The sequence below is a fragment of the Girardinichthys multiradiatus genome, chromosome 6, assembly GCF_021462225.1.
Source record: "Girardinichthys multiradiatus isolate DD_20200921_A chromosome 6, DD_fGirMul_XY1, whole genome shotgun sequence".
NCBI lineage: Eukaryota > Metazoa > Chordata > Actinopteri > Cyprinodontiformes > Goodeidae > Girardinichthys > Girardinichthys multiradiatus.
In genome coordinates, this window is record NC_061799.1 from 2068948 (window position 1) to 2089711 (window position 20764).

Sequence of the window (20764 nt, forward strand, 5' to 3'; positions counted from 1 at the left end):
TACAAGGCAAGTGATACCATCACTTCAGCTTCCATCCAGTCCCAGCCATGAAGTTCACTATGTGTGCAGGACACAGATCAAAGAAGTAATCTCATCTGACATAATTAAGGCACTATAATGTGACTTTAATGAGAAGGTCGCTGAGGACAACCACTTTCTCCCAAGATGATCTTCAGTTTTTATCAAAACTGAAACAAGGAATCCGGCACAAAGAAGATGGTCATGTTGAGATGCCTCTCCCATTTAAAGAGGAACGACCAAACTTGTGTGGAAGCTTAAAGCTTTGTTTGATTAGACTAAAAAGTAAGTCATTATTGCTTTTACCATTATAAGATTAATACTGTTCACTCTGAGTAAACATGCAAGCCTTCTGATAATAGATTACATTAGGGAAAAGTTCTTGGCATGAGAAACGATTGATGGGCTTGTTATTGCAGGAAATCTTGTGATATGCTGGCCCCTGCCAGGTCAATTTGACCTGAGAGTTTGCATCCAGATAAGTCATGAGAATCTTATTATAAAATGTCACGTAGCCCAATCTCATGTTTTCCAGATGTTTGGCTGAATGTGTATTCCCGGAAAAGTAGAAAAAGCAATGTTGTGGATGCCAGAAGTATTACGTAAATGAATGATTTCAATTGGTCAAGAGGGCCCAAATACACACCAATGCTATGTATCTGTATAAAAACCACCCCGTAAAGACTGAACGGTAGGGATACTTTTGGAATTTTGATGAAGATGATTCTGTGCGCCTTTTGAAGAATAAAGTTCCCCCCATGGGATTGTTTGATGAGAGATATTTCTGAGTTCTGTTTTCATTATCTTGGCTCAGTGATAAGACCGCCCGCTCCTAAACTTGCCAGACAATATCCAGTGTGCTGTCCATCACCTCAAGTACCTTGAAAGAAAGCTAAGGAGAGACAGACAGTATTATCAGGACTACAAAACCTTTATGGAGGAGACTATTACCCGCGGAGACGCTGAGAAGGTCCCAGATGAAGATCCCGCAAATGCCCAGTGTGCTATATCCCACACCATGGTGTTTATCACCAACAAAAAGCCTGGCAAAATACGCATTGATTTTGACTGTTCTGCCCGGTTTCAAGGAACATCCTTAAATGATCACCTTTTGACAGGTCCAGAACTGACAAATTCCCTTGTTGGTGTCCTGTGTCGGTTTCGCAAGGAAAAAATTGCGATCATGTGCGACAACGAACGCGTGTTCCACCAATTTCATGTCAGGACTGAGGATCAAGATTTCCTCTGCTTCCTTTGGTGGAAGAATGGAGATTTGGAGTCAAAGCCATCAGTGCCTCATATGAAAGTCCATTTAATTGGTGCTGCTTCTTCCCCAGGCTGTGCCAACTATGGACTTAAACATTTTGCCACAATTTAAAGAGAAAGCTAGGGAAGAAAATCCTTCAGCAAATATGTCATGAGAAAGTTAGCTGGGATGATCCTCTTCCAGATTATCTGCAGCCTCATTGGGAATCTTGGTTGAGAGGTCTTCAAGATCTAGCCAACATAAAGGTACAAGGCTGTTTTTCACCATCAAGTTTTGGTGAAATTGAACGTTATGAGCTTCACCATTATTCGGATGCCAGTGATTCAGGTTATGGAGAGTGTTCATACCTGAGAATCGTAAGTACCTCTGGCAAAGTGCACTGTTCCCTAGTGATGGGGAAAACAAGGGTGGGTCCTTCAAGGGTGACAACTATACAAAGGCTCGAGCTCTCAGCAGCCGTAATAGCTGTACGCACAAGTGACATGCTCCGGAAAGAGCTAGAAATATAAGGCCTGCAGGAATACTTCTGGACAGATTCAAGAGTCGTCCTTGGCTACATCAACAATGATTCAAGGAGATTTCATGTTTTTGTTGCAAATCGTGTCCAGCGTATTAAGCAGAGCACTCATCTTGACCAATGGAACTATGCTGCCTCAGAAGACAATCCTGCTGACCACTCTTCTAGGGGACTGACAGCCATACAGTTACAGACATCTAACTGGTTTAGAGGCCCAGATTTTCTGTGGCAACTACACCTACCACGTAGGGTGGTTATGGTGGGAGAGATTCCAGAAAATGACCCAGAACTATGACTCATGTCCACAACATTCAATCAAGAGAAGAAGGGTCGCTACTTGATCGTCTTGAAAGGTTTTCAGATTGGACAAGAGTAGTCTGGGCAGTAGCCACACTGAATCGTAGAGCAAAGGGCCAGAAACAAAAATCCAACGCACCTACAACTTTGGAAGAACGTAAGGAAGCAGACGTTTTAAGACTGGTTCAAGCCATGCACTTCCAAAAGGACACAATAAGTCGTAAGCAAAATGGACAAATCAAAGCAACTGACAAGACAAACAAATTGCACAAATTAAACCCTTTCCTTGATGGGCAGGGTGTGCTAAGGGTCGGAGGGTGTTTAACCCACTCCAGTCTTCACCCTCATTTGAAACACCCAGCTATCCTTCCCAAAGAAAGTCATTTGTCAACACTTCTTATCAAGCATTATCATGAAAGAGTGCAACACCAGGGACGGGGTATGACTGTCAATGAACTGCAAGCCAATGGTGTTTGGATTCTTGGATGCAGTAAGGCAGTATCTTCACATATTTACAACTGCACAAGGTGCAGAAAGTATAGACGCTGCACTGAGGAACAACGGATGGCAGACCTCCCACAAGAGTGTGCAGAGTTGACTCCACCCTTTATATACTGTGGGATGGACTGCTTTGGACCCATCTATATTAAGGAGGGAATAAAGGAGCTAAAACGTTACGGACTTATGCTGACATGCATGTGCTCCAGAGCCATACATATTGAGATGCTCAGCGACTTAAGTACGGATGCCTTTATCAATTCTCCACGCTCATTCATTGCATTGTGTGGAAGTGTCAGACAGCTTTGCTTGATCAAGGCAGCAACTTTATGGGTGTAAGGCGTGAGTTTGCTGAAGCTATGAAGGAGATGGATGGAGAGAAACTCAAAAACTTTGGATCCGAGTTCATTATGAATACTCCATCTGCAAGTCATCAAGGTGGCCTTTGGGAACAGCAAATACGAATGGTACGTAATGTCCTTTCACCCATCCTTGACCAGTCGGATAGAAGACTTGACAGCAGTTATTTAAGAACTTTCATCTACGAGGTTATGGCAATTGTAAACAGCAGGCCATTGACAACAGAACATGTGCATAACCCATCTGGTCCAGAACCTTTGACAACTAATCACATCTTCACAATGAAGTCCAGTATTATTGCTCCCCCACCTGGAAGGTTTATCAAGGAAGATCTGTACCTTCAAAAACGGTGGTGCAGAGTACAGTTCCTAGCCAATAGTTTTTTGGCACGGTGGAAGAAGGAATATTTGTTAAATCTTCAGAACAGGCAAAAATGGAACAAGGAGAGAAGAAATGCAAAGGTCAAAAATATTGTGCTACTTAAGAATGATTCTGCACCACGTAATCAGTGGAAAATGGCAAGCGTCACTAATTTGTATCCAGGGAAGGACGGACAAGTGAGAAGCATCAGGCTGTTGATCAGTGATTCAACTTTGGATAATAAGGGTAAGCGGACCACAAAACCTTCCTATCTTGAAAGCGCTCCAGCATGTCCACCACACTGTTCCACCTAGTCACAACGTCAACTGTTAGCTTGTGCGCTGGCTGTTGAAGTAGCTTCTGTTTTTCTTTTAGTATTTTGTTTGCCGTCGTACTTTGGTGGAAAAACGTTGCTATGCGCCTCACACGAGCAAGCAGACGTGACACAGCTGGGATCTTTAGACCTCTTGTGAGGCCAAATTCAGTTTGTGCACAAAGCAGCCAACATGCATTAGCTGCATTATCTCCACTGCACCAACTATATTTGCAGCGTTGTCCGTAACGACTGCTGGATCTTTGCTGGTCAACCCCCATTTCTGAATGGATCCCATCAACATATCTGCTATATTACTAGCTGTGTGGCTTGTGTGAACCTTGGTGATCTCTAGCAGATGAGAGATGAGGCACCACTCATTGTCAATATAGTGACAAGTCACTGTCATGTACGACTGCGTTGACAGTGACGTCCATGTGTCACACATTATGCCGACTCTTTCTGCTGGTTCCATTTTCGTTAATATGTCGTCTTTTACAAGTGTGTACATCATGGGGATGACCGTTTCAGTCAGATGTTTACATTGCACCATAACATAGTGTGGTTCGAGCACATGAAAGAGTCATTTGAAGCCTTCGTTTACCACTACTGAGTACGGCCGTAAATCTTTACAAACGAAAGCTGCGATGGCCTCTGTTATCTTAATGGCCCGCGGAGAATCGGATGGTAATGCTAGCGAGTTTCTTAGTTTATTTTGTTTTACCACAGAAGGCTTGTTGTCAGATGCTAACGTTAGCATAGCATGATGCCTCGTCAAGTGGTTTCTTAAGTTTGTAGTATTTCTACAATAACTGACCCCTGCTTGGCAGATCTTGCAAACCACTTTGGTTCTGTCCAGGTCTTTGTCCTTTTATTCGTTTTAAATTCAAAATGGTTCCAGACATCAGATTTTAGTTGGGATAGCTTGCTGAGTGCAGCCTTACTTGCGGTGGCCATTTTGTGAATACACACGCACGTGTTTGAACGTGAACCTGACCTCACGCGCGAGAATGTTGAAAGATCGATTTCATGCTTTATTAATTGATATTGCTTAATTTAAATGGAATCGATCCGAAATCGATTAAATTGATTTTTTTACCCAGCCCTATACAAGATGTCTAAATTCACTGGATGTATAAGAAAATAATTATTGGTTACTGTTTAGAATCATGGCCCTTTTCCACCAGTCTTTACTCAGCACTGTTTGGCACAGCTCTACTCACTTTTTAGACTGTAACGGTTACATGTGACTTGTAGAAAAGGGGCAGAGCCACCATCTTCTGGTCTATCCTGCATGCACCAAAAGACAACTTACTAAGGAATTTCTAAGACTTTTCTGCAGATCTGGATGACTTCCAATATTGATGGTATCATGAATTTTGCTCTCTACCAGAAACTCCTGCAGGAGAATGTCCAGCCATCATTATCAGATCCAAAGCACAGTAGTAAGACCACCTCTTAATGACTAAAAAGGGTTTTGCATTGCCCTTGCAAAATCCTGGAATTAAGTCCAATTTGGACACTGCATCATTATTATCATCATACTGCATTATGACTTAAAACACATCTTTTCATACTTAGAAACCCTCCATAAATACCTCAGTGGTAATATTAAAGAGTTATTGTCAGTTATCACAAACTATTGATGTTTGCTGCTAAGGGTGGCACAACTAGTTATTAGGTTTAGGGGCAATGACTTTTTCACTGAGTGCCAGGTCAGTTTGGATAGCTTATTTCCGTTAATGAATGAGATTATTATTTCAAAACTGTTTTATGTATTTACTGAGGTTATCTTTATCCAATATAACAATTTATTTGATTATCTGAAACATTAAAGTTGGACAAATGAACCAAAAGAAACCTGTAAGGGGACAAGCACGTTTTCACACCACTGTATAGCTTCGTGTTGTGGAAAGAGAAACACTGTTTCCTCTCTTTTCTTTTGTCTTCTCATCTTTGGTACGTAGGGGTGTAGGTGTATTACAATTTTAGAAGAAAAAACTTTATTGGTTGCATTTGAATGTAGTAAGGAGTTGAAATACTTCTACATTTCTGGACTACATCAATAAAAGAGGGTAACTGCATCTGTGGTCTTGACTGACCTTAAAAAGTAGTCCTGACTCAGCATCCCCAAGACCCATACTTTGAGACAAAGGATGATGTTGATTTGAAAACAAAAAAACAATCAATGTTTAAATGTATTTCTACTGTAGGCTACAAATATATTTACATTGAAAACCAATAAAACGATACAGAGACATCACAGATCTGTGTGAATATATATGTTTAATAACCTAGGTTTGCTTTGAGGAATTGGGATTAAGGTCAAATTAACGTTAAAACAAATTAAGAACAAGAATAATTGTTACAGCTGGTGGCCGTATGTACGTATGTTTTTTTTGGTTTTTTTGTACCATCATCAACACACTGGCCCGCCAATGTCGCTCCAAAGCGCCGCTTTCCACCGTGCTATTGGTACCATTGTTTCTGATGGGATCGGATTTCTTCTTCTACCCTCCTTCTGGACCTTCGCTGGTTATTCTCGTCTTCGCTGGATACACTCTTTTTTGTTGTTCCTGACGGACTCGGATCTCCCAGCGCGCTCTGCACTCCTCCTGCTGGACGTCTCCAGGAGTTCATGTTGGACTATTCATTTCCTGGTTCTTCCAAATTCGCCGCTAATCATTGAAGAGATCGCTCTATATAAACTCTGTGCACCTGCCACTAAAGGCAGCTGTGATTTAGAGTGAACAGCTCACCACATTTCACCTGGGTGTCTAGAAACCCTCCTTCAGTCTCTCCGGGGGTGTAGTGAGCCTTCCCATCCTGAACAGGCCGGGTCCTCGCATTGCGAGGATGATGTTATTTCAGTTGCAGCCACGGGCACCCTCTTTCGAGAGGCCTTTCCAGAATTGGGCTCCCGGACCTCAGGTTCAGGCTCCGGTGCTTCCCTGGGAGGTGCGGGGGAACCGGTGTCTGCAGCTATTAAAACGGCTCTGGGCCGTTTGCAGCTGGACGTTCCCCTGGCCCAGCCTGCTCCATCTAGCGCCTTTTTTAGGCGCCGTAATGCCGAGGCTGCCTTTGTTGTTCCTCCCTCAGCAGAATATGTCCAGGAACTGCATGCTTGCTGGACGGACACAAGGGCCTTTTCCGAGTCTGCCATTGCCTCCCTCATTGTTCCTCCCGATGAGGCGTTGAGGACTAATGCCAGTTGTCCACGACCGCAATGCCGTGTCACAGACGATTTACTGTGTAGGGCCTACAACTCAGGTGCCCGGATGGGCCGCATAGGGAACTCACTCTCCCATCTGATGTTGGGCCTCTGCTCCTCGTTGGAGTCGGTCCCTTGGACCAGTCAACTCAGGGCTTGTTGGACGCCTCTCTGCAGGCCTTCGCCCTGATGACGCGTGAGCTTGGTCGCACGCTCTCTACATTGGTCCATGCTCGGCGCCAGGTGTGGCTGGCGCAATCACCCCTGACCGAGCCTTGCAGGAGAACGCTGAGGGCTCTTCCTGTGGTTCCGGGGGAACTCTTCGGTTCCGCTGCGCTGGAGGCCTTGGAGCGTACAGCCCAGGCCTCAAGAACACGGCAGCAGCTGGCGGGTCTCCATAGACCTCCCCGCCAGCCAGTTGCTGCTGGGGCAGCTAGGGACTCGTTCCGGGGTTCCCTCCCCCCTCCTGTCCCTTTCTTGGGGTCCACAAGCATGGCTCCTAGACCGAGACCGACTAGGGCCCAAGGGGACCATGCCCAGGGTTTGCGCCCAGTTCGGTGTGCTCATCCCGGTCGGCATATCCCCAGGCCCTCCCGGGGCCAGGGGGCCCTCCGGTGATGTTCTGGAGCCGGCGGTAGGGTTTTTCTCCCCGGGCCAGCTCAGTTATTGGGCTGTTCACGCCCCGGGGATACAGTCTTCAGTTCCGCCGCCGCCCTCCTACCTCCAGCCGGGCCAAGATGACGGTCATCTGCGACCCGATGAAGGCTGGGGCCATGGACCGGGAGATCTGCACCTTGCTGGCCAAGGGTGCAATTGTTCCGGTGGACCCCCTGCGGGATCCCAGGGGTTTTTATTCCGTTTATTTCCTGGTTCCCAAGAAGACCAGCGGTCTTCGTCCAATTCTGGACGTCCGAGGTCTGAACACTTTTCTCAAGGTTCTGCCTTTCCATATGTTGACCACCTGGGAGGTTCTGCAGGTGATCTCCCCGGGAGACTGGTTCACGGCTATCAACCCGAAGGACGCCTATTTTCATGTCCCCATTGCTCCGGACCATCGGCGTTTTCTCCGCTTTGCCTTTCACGGGAGGCACTTCCAGTTCGGGTTCTTCCATGACCACCTGTCCTTCTCCTCGGCGCGTCGGCAATATCCTGGCCGTGCTTCCGAGCTTCCGTCTTGGCAGGGCTCCACGATTTGTGGAGTGGCTGCATCTTCTGGGCATGCTCACTGCTGCGTCCAGCGTGGTGCCTCTGTGGCTTCTTTCATTGCGGCCCCTGCAGATGTGGCTGAACGGGGTCGGCCTTGACCTCTCCCGGCGTATGCACCGGCTCCGACGGCTTCAGGTTGTGCCTCGGTGCCTACAGTCTCTGTTCCATTGGTAGAGCGGGTCCTACATCATGGCGGGTGGCCCCCTTCCGTGTCGGAGGGAAGTCGTCCATACGGATGCTTCCTCCAAGGCTTGGGGAGCGACCTGGCAAGACTGTGCGGTTCAGGGGGTTTGGTCCCCATGGCAGTGCGGGGTCCATATCAATGTTCTGGAGCTGATGGCTGTGTTCCCGGCGCTCCGTGCTTTCCTCCCAGGGCTGCTAGGACGACATGTGTTGGTCCGGTCGGACAACACCACGGTTGTCTTCCATATAAATCACCAAGGGGGTCCAGGTCTCTGAGACTACTGTCTCTGGTCCGGCGGCTCCTGGTCTGGGCGGCACCATGCCTTGCCAGCCTCAGGGCAGCCTATATTCTGGGTCCGCAGAATGTCTCCGCGGACTTTCTGTCTCGGCAGGTGCCACTTCCGGGGGAGTGGCGACTTCACCCGGAGGGGGTGGATCGCATTTGGGCCACCTTCGTCAGGGCGGAAGTAGACCTGTTTGCCTCCAGAGATGCAGTTCACTGTCCCCTCTGGTTTTCCCTGATGGACAATGCCAGTCCTCTGGGCTGTGGCTCCGGACCCTTCTCTGCGCCTTTCCCCCGTTTCCCCTGATCCCCCAGACGCTTCTGAGGGTTCTTCAGGACAGGCACGAGCTTCTCCTCCAGGAGAGACCTCCTCTCCCAGATGGGAGGCCGGATTCTCCACACCCATCCGGGCTACCTGAAACTCTGTCTTTGGCCTCTACGGGTGCAGGCTCTGCCTTCAGGGTTGGACAGACCATGACTGGTGCATGGCCACCATCCACGCGGGCTGCATATGGTGCTAAGTGGGCGGTCTTTGCCAGCTGGTGCCGTGGTAAGGGACTGGACCCTATTCGCTGTCCTGTTTCCCATTTGCTGTCCTTCCTCCAAGAGTTGCTGGATCTATGGCGATCCCCTTCCACCTTGAAGGTGTATGTAGCAGCCATTTCCCATTGGCATGTTGGGTTTGATGGTTGCTCTATTGGCCGGCATGGGGATGTCGCGCTGTTCCTGAAGGGTGCCAGGCGCTTGTGTCCGCCCAGGTGCCCTGTGGCCCCTACGTGGGATTTGTCGCTAGTGTTTGCGGCTCTTCAGTCCCCCCCTTTTGAGCCCGTTACAGTGGCTCTCCCTGAAAACCAACTTCCTGTTGGCCATTGCTTCTGCCAAACGGGTGGGGGAATTGCATGCTCTGTCTGTGTCTGAACCATGTTGTCGGTGGAACCCGGATGGCTCCGGTGTTACACTGTGGACTAATGCTTCCTTTGTGCCAAAGGTGCCTTTGCCCTGTCCGAGCGCTTGAGGCCTATGTCCGCTCCACGGCACCCATTCGTCGGACTGACTGTCTCTTCGTTTGTTATGCTGGCTCTCAGAAGGGTCAAGCCCTTTCTAGACAGCAGTTTGGATTGTGGAGATGATCTCTGTGGCTTACTCCTTGCAAGATCAGCCCCTGCCGAGCGGCGTGCGCTGTCCCTCCACTAGGAGCCTCTCCACCTCGTGGGCTGCCATGACCGGTTTGCCTCTGGAGGCCATTTATGAAGCTGCTTCCTGGACGGCGCCAAGCACCTTTGCCAGGTTTTGCAGGGTGAACGTCGCCACGCCGCATCCCCTGCAGGGAATACTGGAGCAACCGCCTTCTGCGTCCCGCTGAGGTTAGTGATGTTGCTGTGTTCCTTGGGGCCTCCGTAGGATCCCTCGGGACCCTGTTGGTATGCGTCATCCAGTGCTTGAAGCACCGCCTCTGGCGGTCAGTAGGGATTAAATAGAATGAAAGTTACATATGTAACTACGGTTCTATGAATCCCGGATGACCGCCAGAGCGGTCGGTCCCTCGGTCTCCACGTGCTCGCGAGAAGATTGTCGGGACTGGGTTCCCGGTGTCATGTGACTATATAGACTCACGTGAGCCACCGGTAGGTCACATGTGACCATGTTGTTATTAATTTCTTGACCTGCGCATGCGCAAGAATGATCATTCAGTGCTTGAAGCACCGCCTCTGGCGGTCATCCGGGATTCATAGAACCATAGTTACATACGTAGCTTTCGTTCTTGTGTATTTTGTGCATTTAGTGTTGATTGTATGTTTCTGTTGTTAAACAATTGTTGGGGTGTGTTTATGGGTTTGATTAGCAAGTGACATGCCACTGCTGTGTTTTAGTTATTATTGTTGGAGCCAATTACGCTGCCACACTGCCCCGTGACTTTATTTGCAATTATGTAATTAACCCTTTGAGTTTTACTATGGGAAGGAAATGTAACCACCTAAACAGGAAACAGTAGATTCTGACTGAAGGAACAATTTCGTAAACAACAGATGTCTGCAGAACGAAACCACTCCCATGCATGAAGAGTGAGGAAAATGACAGTGACGTTTTATATTTAAAAAGTACTGTTTATTAACCCTAAATTAAAATTTGCTGTTTGCTGAGAAAAGAAAAAGAGAGAAAAAAAAATTGCTCTTTACCTATTTGATAGGTATTGTCTAATTATTTTGTATTTCTTCTCTGTTTTTGTGCAAAAAAAACGAGTGTTACTTGGCTTTTAATGACTACAAAGGTTCTATTTAATTTGGATAACGGTTTCTTTTTTTGATGTTAAAAAATCTCTTTAAAAATCCAGAATGCAAAATGCAAGTGACACTTTTTTGTTTGTGACCATTTTCAATACTGAGGCAGCTAGCACTGTATTGACGTTAAGTCAACTGGAAAGGGCTGAGCTTATGATATGCTGATGTTTAAACTTTTTGTTTTAGCTGTAGATGCATTCTTTGCAACAAATGTTAAAGTGCACCCTAAATACAAGAAATCCAACAAAAGTTTGACTTAAAAAAACATTTATTGAATTACTTGTTTACTTGCATTTTCTTTCATATATTTCTATTACTTATAAAATAAGCTTCAGCAGTTAAATCAGAAATCTCCAGAATGTGGCAATTTTTTTATTAAAATAATCGATAGAATACTTGATTACAATAATCGTTTGTTGCAGCCCTAATGTACAGCATATTTGGATTAGACAGGTTACATGTAAAGGTAAACCAAGTCAAAACTATGGCTTACACAAAACAAACCCAAATGAGTCAAGGCATCTGAATAAATGCTTGCGTAGCATATGAGTTCGTTATCACAAACAAGATCATTGGAGTCCTTAACAACTTTGGCAATAGTCTGAAATCTTGAACTATTATTTTTATATACAAGCATCGACAGCTGATGTTGTAGCCTTCACAAAGTTAGTCATTTTAACTACCAAGTTGGGGCAGCACCTGATTATCAGGAATTCATCACCAAACATCTCTCAGACTGTGTCAGTTATTCTTTTTGTATGTGTTTTGATTATTTCCTTGTTTATTATATTATTATGTCTCTGTTAGTCTTTTCCCCTTGGTTATGTAGTTGCTTTGTCTCTTAGTTCAGCTCCATTAGTGTTAACTCCTTCCCTCAGTCTCTCTACTTTCCTTCTACCTCAGCAGCTCCACATAACCCCTGATTAACTCACCCACATTCAATGTCATTCGGGACTCTTCCCTCAGTATATAAGCTTACTGGTGGGCATTGTTCTTTGCTGGATCCTGCCTATTTATCAGTTGCCTAATTGCATTGCCTGGTTCTTTGCCCATGCTTCATGAGCTGTTCTCCTTGTACTACTCCTGTAATTTTTCTTATTTTAATGATATATTCGCTATGCTTATTCCCAGTTCCTGTCTGCGTTTTCATCCAACTCTAAACCCACAAACTTGACAGAAAAATCAAGCAATGACTTGGACTAAGCAGACAGAATTCTTAACACTAGGACACCCAGAATTCTAACACTACTAGAACTCCCATGCCCATCAATTTGACGGCGAGTATTCTGAATGCGTGGGTGGTGATGATGTCATCGCATTCCATTGGTCAGAATGCGAAAGGTTTTCTTGCCTGCTATAAGGTTATGGTTTTGACAAGGATTAATAATAGTATTTGATTAAAATCTATTATGTTTTATTATTATTTATAAATAGTTTTGAAAAATTAAACAGAGTAGTGGGTACATAAAAAAAAAAAAAGCTTTACTAATCTGACCGAAAGCTGGAGAGCTCCACTGGAAGTTATTGAAAACTGACCGCCATAAAGCTTTGGCAGAGATTTTCGCTCCAGAATCCCAGTGGTCACGTGCTCTGGCGGCCATGCCTTATGCGCCAAAACTTCAACCTTCTTTGCCACCTGTCTCAACACCTCCTGTTTCTTTCTCCACCTATCAGAGCCCCCATTGCCACCTTCCTCTTGGGTTCCGAAAGGGTCTAGCTGAACACGTCTGCTTCCGTTCCAGACAGTCAGGTCGACGTCTTATCTCCTTCTCCAGTGCCTTTGACCTAATCTCAGGCGTCCAGATCACAACCTGGCTCCTCATCACAGGTTATTCCTCAGCGTTCCGGAGCCCAGACTTCTCCAGCACCTCCTGCTGCTTCTTCAATGCCTTTCTGTGGCCTGCAGCTGAGTGCAACTCCTAGAACTTCTTCTGTGCAGCTGTCAGCACCAGAGCCTGCTTCTCATTTACTCAGAGAACCAGAGCCCGCTCCTAGCCTCAACCTGCTGTCACCAACTTGGAGAACCAGAGCCTACTCCTTACCGCTTCTGATCACCAGGGCACACAACAGTTACATACCATTAGCATTGGTGTCTCCCACACTTGACCAAGCTCCAGCGACTCCTGCTTCTAACAGTGGCTTCACCAGTTTTGTTTTAAATATTTTATGCGAATCAATTGGGAGCCCATCTGCTCCTGCCATTTTCCAGATTTCAGGCTGTCAAATGCAGACTGTTTCTCTATTAAGCTGTTCTTGTAGATTATGTCAATGCTCACGCTGAATATTTGGTATTTTAAATTTATTCAGAAACTCATCTTGGGATAGTTGGTCGAGTGTAATCTGAGATAGATAGGTATAGTTTCTTATTGTAATTCCTAAATTAGTTATTTATTTTGACGGAGTCTACTGCAGTCTCGCCACTATTATTAACATTTTTTATTATCTGTTTATTGAGAGAGAAGTAAAGAAAATACAGTATTCATTGCAAGTTTAGTATAATCCACTTTCCTTGTATACAGGTCCTTCTCAAAATATTAGCATATTGTGATAAAGTTAATTATTTTCCATAATGTCATGATGAAAATTTAACATTCATATATTTTAGATTCATTGCACACTAACTGAAATATTTCAGGTCTTTTATTGTCTTAATACGGATGATTTTGGCATACAGCTCATGAAAACCCAAAATTCCTATCTCACAAAATTAGCATATTTCATCCGACCAATAAAAGAAAATGTTTTTAATACAAAAAACGTCAACCTTCAAATAATCATGTACAGTTATGCACTCAATACTTGGTTGGGAATCCTTTTGCAGAAATGATTGCTTCAATGCGGCGTGGCATGGAGGCAATCAGCCTGTGGCACTGCTGAGGTCTTATGGAGGCCCAGGATGCTTCGATAGCGGCCTTTAGCTCATCCAGAGTGTTGGGTCTTGAGTCTCTCAACGTTCTCTTCACAATATCCCACAGATTCTCTATGGGGTTCAGGTCAGGAGAGTTGGCAGGCCAATTGAGCACAGTGATACCATGGTCAATAAACCATTTACCAGTGGTTTTGGCACTGTGAGCAGGTGCCAGGTCGTGCTGAAAAATGAAATCTTCATCTCCATAAAGCTTTTCAGCAGATGGAAGCATGAAGTGCTCCAAAATCTCCTGATAGCTAGCTGCATTGACCCTGGCCTTGATAAAACACAGTGGACCAACACCAGCAGCTGACACGGCACCCCAGACCATCACTGACTGTGGGTACTTGACAGTGGACTTCTGGCATTTTGGCATTTCCTTCTCCCCAGTCTTCCTCCAGACTCTGGCACCTTGATTTCCGAATGACTTGCAGAATTTGCTTTCATCCGAAAAAGGTACTTTGGACCACTGAGCAACAGTCCAGTGCTGCTTCTCTGTAGCCCAGGTCTGGGGAATGCGGCACCTGTAGCCCATTTCCTGCACACGCTTGTGCACGGTGGCTCTGGATGTTTCTACTCCAGACTCAGTCCACTGCTTCTGCAGGTCCCCCAAGGTCTGGAATTGGCCCTTCTCCACAATCTTCCTCAGTGTCCGGTCACCTCTTCTCGTTGTGCAGCGTTTTCTGCCACACTTTTTCCTTCCTACAGACTTCCCACTGAGGTGCCTTGATACAGCACTTTGGGAACAGCCTATTCGTTCAGAAATTTCTTTCTGTGTCTTACCCTCTTGCTTGAGGGTGTCAATAGTGGCCTTCTGGACAGCAGTCAGGTCGGCAGTCTTACCTATGATTGGGGTTTTGAGTGATGAACCAGGCTGGGAGTTTTAAAGGCCTCAGGAATCTTTTGCAGGTGTTTAGAGTTAACTCGTTGATTCAGATGATTAGGTTCATAGCTCGTTTAGAGACCCTTTTAATGATATGCTAATTTTGTGAGATAGGACTTTTGGGTTTTCATGAGCTGTATGCCAAAATCATCCGTATTAAGACAATAAAAGACCTGAAATATTTCAGTTAGTGTGCAATAAATCTAAAATATATGAATGTTAAATTTTCATCACGACATTATGGAAAATAATGAACTTTATCACAATATGCTAATATTTTGAGAAGGACCTGTATTTGGCCCTTTTTTTCCTAACACATTACAGTTTTGGCTGTAGTTTGCAGTGGCCAAACCAGCAAGAGATACTTAAAAACTCACACACACATCAAAGACACATTCAAAAAAAGAGAAGGAGGAGAAGTTGGAAGAAAGAACAGAAGAGGGTGGTGGGGGAATGGCCGGTGAGTAATCAGTCAGATGAAAGAAAATTCAATGAGTTGCAGTAGCTCACGAAAGAGCCTCAGATCTGATTAGATTTTTCAAAAATGGTCTTAGTTATTAGACCTATCTTTTCAAGGTTTAAAAATGACATGACATCTTGAAACCACGCAGAAGTTAAAGGAGTCTTAGAAGATTTCCAAAAAAGTTAACTGCGACGCCTGGCTAAAAGGGGTGTATTAGCTAATATTCTAATGTGAGCCGGATCAGATATTACATTATCAACAAGATGCCCGATAGCTAAGAAAGGATTCATGTCAATCTGGGATCCAAGACCTTTGCAAAGAATGGCTGAATATTGAGTCCAAATCTAAGTCTTTGGCATTGTGATGGAAAATTTGGAAGGTGCCTTTTGTGCTAATTGAGATGACATTCTGTCTGGGCTGACAAAAGTTTTTTTTACTTCCCTTCCTGCTCCCTCCTGCTGGAACCCCTGCTGTGAAATACAAGATACAGAGAACATTTATTGCAGAGGAGTCGAGAGTTCTGGGTGAGAATTAAATTAGTTCTCACCTCTGCTCTTCTTAGAGGGGGGCCAGGCTACATGGGTTTTTACAATACTGATATAGGGAGGTGGTATCCTTCAGGTTGGTCAGAACAGTTTCTCAATCAGCTCAGCAACACGTCTGACCTGTAAACTGTCTCCCTTATAAGGCTAAATTAATTAAAGCTGATTAAGTGATGATCATCGATCTCCTTTTGTAAATATGAATTTTTTCCACAACAGCATAAAAATAATATATGGCTTATGTTACATGGAGTCACATGACATATTTTACACTGATCCACCAGTCGAGATTTTGAGTGGTAAACTCTATATAGGATCCAAAGTTGAATAAATTGTAAACTAGAACAGGACACACTATACTGAATGTTAAAAATTGCGTTCTTCCAATCTTCATCTGAAAAGACTATTCCCAACTGTTTTTCCCAAATCATCCTAATTTTAACCACTGAGTGGATATCTGAAACCACAGGTTCTTTATATATCAGAAATATACCCGATTTTTTGTTAGGTTTAAGAAATAACAATTCCTGCCATGACTGGACACAGAGAAAGAAGGAAAAAGGGCAGAAATGCAGTCGAACTTGAAAAGTAACAAAATTAATGTCATTAATATTTTTTTCAGGAGATAAATCAGAAAAGGTGGAGAATGTACCATCTTTATAAAGATCTCCAAATATGTGTCTAATCCATGCTTTTTCCATTGCACATAAGTACAGCCAGTCTGACTTGGTATGAACAGATGGTTCTGTGTAATAGGCATCTTTACTGGTGCTAAAATAAACTTAAAATTACTCTCATAGTGACCATATTCTAAGACTAGATTGGAGCACAGGATTTTTTGTAAAGCGAGAGGGTTACATTGGAAGATGGGAAAACAATAAAGAAGTACATGACATGTGTTCTAATTTGCACCATAACTTTTCTGTTAGTGAAGCCAGTAAATCATTTTGTAAATCAGTAAATCATCATCAGTCGTCAAATGTCAGTGTTTTCTTCACCCTGGGATGTTTTCCTCCCAAAAAACAATGACGTAACTTTTTGTTACTCCAGTTTCTTAAAACAGGCTTTTAGTAAAAGGACTACAACATACTGGAACTGAAATAGAACCCAAGGTAAAATATTTATTTTAACTGCATTAATCTGACCAATTAATGACAGAGGACAAAGGAACTCCATCTCTGAAAATCCAACTTAATCTGAATAATCAGAGGAGAAATTGGATGAGGAAGGAAGATAAGTTTTGAGTAACATTAACTCCCAAATATTTTCATCCCAAGGGAGTAGGCTTGAAAGGATTGCCAGACTATTTAAATGCAATAACTAGTGAATTTATAGGGAAACATTTACTCTTAATTTTACTTACTAAATTAGTTTTTTTGTTTTTTTTTATTTTATATCCTGAAAAGGACCCGAACGTCTTCAATAAAGACATAATCGGTGGTACACTATTCTATGAATTAGACATATAAGAGCAGGTCATCTGCATAGAGAGACGATTTTAAATCGAGATCAAACCGAGAGATGCCATTAAAACATGTGATGGATCACAACCCTACTGATAAGGACTCAACAATAGCAAAAAAACGGGGGCAGAGGGCCTCCTTGTCTTGTGCCAGGTGACAGTGCAAAGTTAGCCTGTGGGGAATTGTACAGTAATCGAATCCATGACATAAATTGGTCTTTAAAGCCAAATCTATGTAGGACAACAAAGAGAATGTTTTAATCCACATGGTGAAAGGCCTTCTCTGCATCAAGCAAAATTACAACTTCTGGGCTTGAGGTTAAATGCTGAAAGATAATCAAATTTAATAGTGTACAGACACAAAAAAATTACCGCTGGCCTTTAGTAAAGGCATTATATTCTTCCGAGATAATAAAAGCAAATTGCTAATACTTTCTCCAGGATTTTGGCATCTGCATTAAGAAGTGAAAGACGCAAGAAGAGGAAGACAAAGATCTTTGTCTTTCTTTAGAAGGGCAGTGACAAGAACTTGAGACAATGAGCCACATTCCAAAGATTCATTATAAACTGAGAGGTAGTGAATGGTAAATGGACAGAACTTATATAGCACTTTTCCAGTCATACAGATCGCTCAAAGCGCTTTACACTAGAGCCACATTCACCCAATCGCACTCACTAACACTCACACAATCATACACCAATACGCAGATCAACAACTTGAGGAGAAAGCTGGAATCGAACCCACAACCTTCTGATGACTACTCTTCCTACTGAGCCACAGTCACCTCTTACTAAATAGCCCTAGTGGGCTGGTTTATTAGTAATTTTAAAGAATTATACCAGGAATCCATCTATACCTGTTGTCTTTCCACAGTAAGAGGCGCTCAGCTTCTTTTGTAGAAAACTAATCAAATTTAGTCGGCAAATCAAGTGGTCTTTTATTTAATTCTGAAGTTGGATCATTTCCAGTTTGTCTGTCTATGTCACAAATATGTGCAGTTAGGTTATGGAGTTTGGCTTTTGATCTTTACTTAAATAAACAGAGAAGGAAATGATCTGCCTACGTAGATACGCTTTAAGAGATTCCTATAGCAATGACCGTGTCACCTTCATTAAATGCTTCATATTCATCAATTGTAGAATTAATAAAGGTAACAAGCACCTCATCTGTAAGTAACGAGTTAATCATTCAAGGTGTAAAAAAACAAGGGTTGATTCATGAGTTTGATGTCAACACTGTTGTAATTATGAATATGAACATATTATTTCATTTTTAATATTAATACTTTAATATTTATTAAATAATATTTCGGTCTGTTAAGGGTTGTCCTGTGAATACCAGCCCAATAAGGCGGTGGTATTAGCACAAAATTGAAAGGGATGAGCCAAGCTCTGACATTATTGAACAGCAAAACTCTGCACAAACATGGAATGAATTCATACAATTTCTTAAAACACAAGAATTTATTAACAAAAATAAGTCAACTCAAAGTCAAACATATTTCAATCAACAAACTCTTTACTATGCTAAAACAATCCAACTAAACTACCAAGCAGAATTAAAGAATAAGGAAGACTAATGTACAATATAAACAAGTTGATCAAGGATGGTTGAAACCCTGACCGAAAGAGTGATGCAACATTACCATTCAATGTTATTTATGTTTGAGAACCAAGGATTATCTTGAAGAATCTGGAAATGAAGTTAAGTTAGTCTTGGAACTAACCTAGGCAATAATTGGTATACCTTTAGACAACCATTCACAATGCAAGATCAGATAAAATATTATTTTAATAAAACGATTTTTAAGAATGATTTGGTGAATAAAACCAACCTTCTGGATGACCAATTCTCAACGGTGTTTAATTAGCTGCCTTTATTTAGTAAAATAATATTTAAAGACATATTATTTTGAATAAGAACCAAATCTTTCTGGAGAAATAGACTTAATGGTGTTTACTTAGTTTTGAAGTTTGGTAAAATAATATTTAGGGAAATATTATTACTGGATTGAAAACTAACAACCTTTTTGGGTAAATGATCTTTAGCAGGCAAGCATGTGTTCTTAGCTGTTAACAGTTAAAGTTAACAAAAGAGCTCATAGCTTATCATCAGAATCAAACACATACCTTTAAAATACCATTAATAAAAGGGTTAAAATGCATAAGCATGGATGGCATGTTATGGCTGATCTTCTGTGTTTAAAATCACCCTTTAAATAAAGTTTGTCTTAACTTAAAAAAAAACACACAAACACAGAACACACATGTGCTGAACAGATAATCTGCTAGTACTAAGATGGCTGAGTTTCAACACAAACAAAACCAAACTTCATAAAACAAATAATGTTTAGATTATTTTATTCTAAATTACTTCTCTCTGTCCAAACCTAACCTCTCAAGTGAACCATGCTGAGGAAAAGTTGTCTGGGCGACGAAGTTTAAAGAAAGCTTCTACAGTGAACAAAGGGTTAGCTGCAGCTCCGTAGCTGTGGGGTGGGGCGGCTGGCTCTGTCGGCCGGCCAAACTGCACATTACTGCTGTAGCCATGGTGATGTGGTCCCGTTGTCCTTCCTTCAGACTGGGAAAACTGCGGCACTCGGCGTTGCAGAGACAGGTCTCTGCTGGGAACTCTCTAGAACACAGTTGGGCTTCTGTAGACCTCAGAGAAAGTCAAGCAACGCTTGTACCTTAATTATCCCCGTTCATGAATGAATACCAGATACACAAACAGCAATTAATTCGTACTTAACTTAGTGCATATGATCACGTGATCGTATGACACTCTTGGATCCAGTTTGAAGAGTTATGTCTGATTGCCAGCAAAGAAACATTAGCGCGCTGTGTCTCTGTCCAGATCCCCTGGGGGACCCGCGTAGAAGAGACAGGATGTAGCAAGAGCGGTGCTTTTATTTGGACAGTGACGTCACGGGAAGTCCACTGTTACCCCTTTTTCCTGGCTGTGCTGGAAGTAGGTTAATGCAATTTATTTTGAAAGTTCCAGAAAAGATCGTACCGGACTTTCATGTTGTAACCATGGCTGGTTCCCAACAACACTAAGTGGTGCATGATCAGAAACAATTAGGTGGTATTCAGTGGACAATACCTTTGAAATAAGGGAACCATCCACAAAAAGTAATCAATACGTGTGAAAGATTGATGTATGCGGAAAAAAAATAAATAGGCTTTTGTAGTTGGATAAAAGTACTTCCAGGGATCTACATCCAACCCCATTTTAAAGCATAAATTCTGAAATAGACTTGGCCATAGAGGATTGGGTTGTGGTCCGAGGGTTCCACCGATCTAAAATGGGATCCATAACAAAGCCCAAGACCCTTGCTAATATCAAAAGGTGGGTATCAAGAGGGGCAGGCTGCTCAATACCTTGTCTGTAAAACTGAGATTGTTAAAGTTATGAGCATACACGTTTACTAGCAAGACAAAAGCAAGATCAACACTATTAAGTATCTCCAAATTTGGTCAGCATTAACATTTGAAACTGTAAACGGAACTCTTTAGCTATTAAAATAGTCACTCCACTGGCTTTTGATTTAAATGTTGAATGAAATGGGCATCTGTCTAATATGGTCCCTGTCTAGTAAATGGGTCTCTTGTAAAAACATATCACTTTTCAGATGTTTTACGTGTAAAACAGTTTTACCTCATTTAATGGGGCTGTTCATACCTTTTCCAATCATATATCTAGCGCCACAT

At 43.1% G+C, this 20764-nt stretch overlaps 1 protein-coding gene across 1 annotated transcript in view; it reads right to left on the minus strand.

The window, feature by feature from the left end:
• Positions 1-20764, minus strand: part of LOC124870278 (proenkephalin-A-like) — a 71450-nt gene that overhangs the window by 16562 nt on the left and 34124 nt on the right. The window lies entirely within an intron of this gene.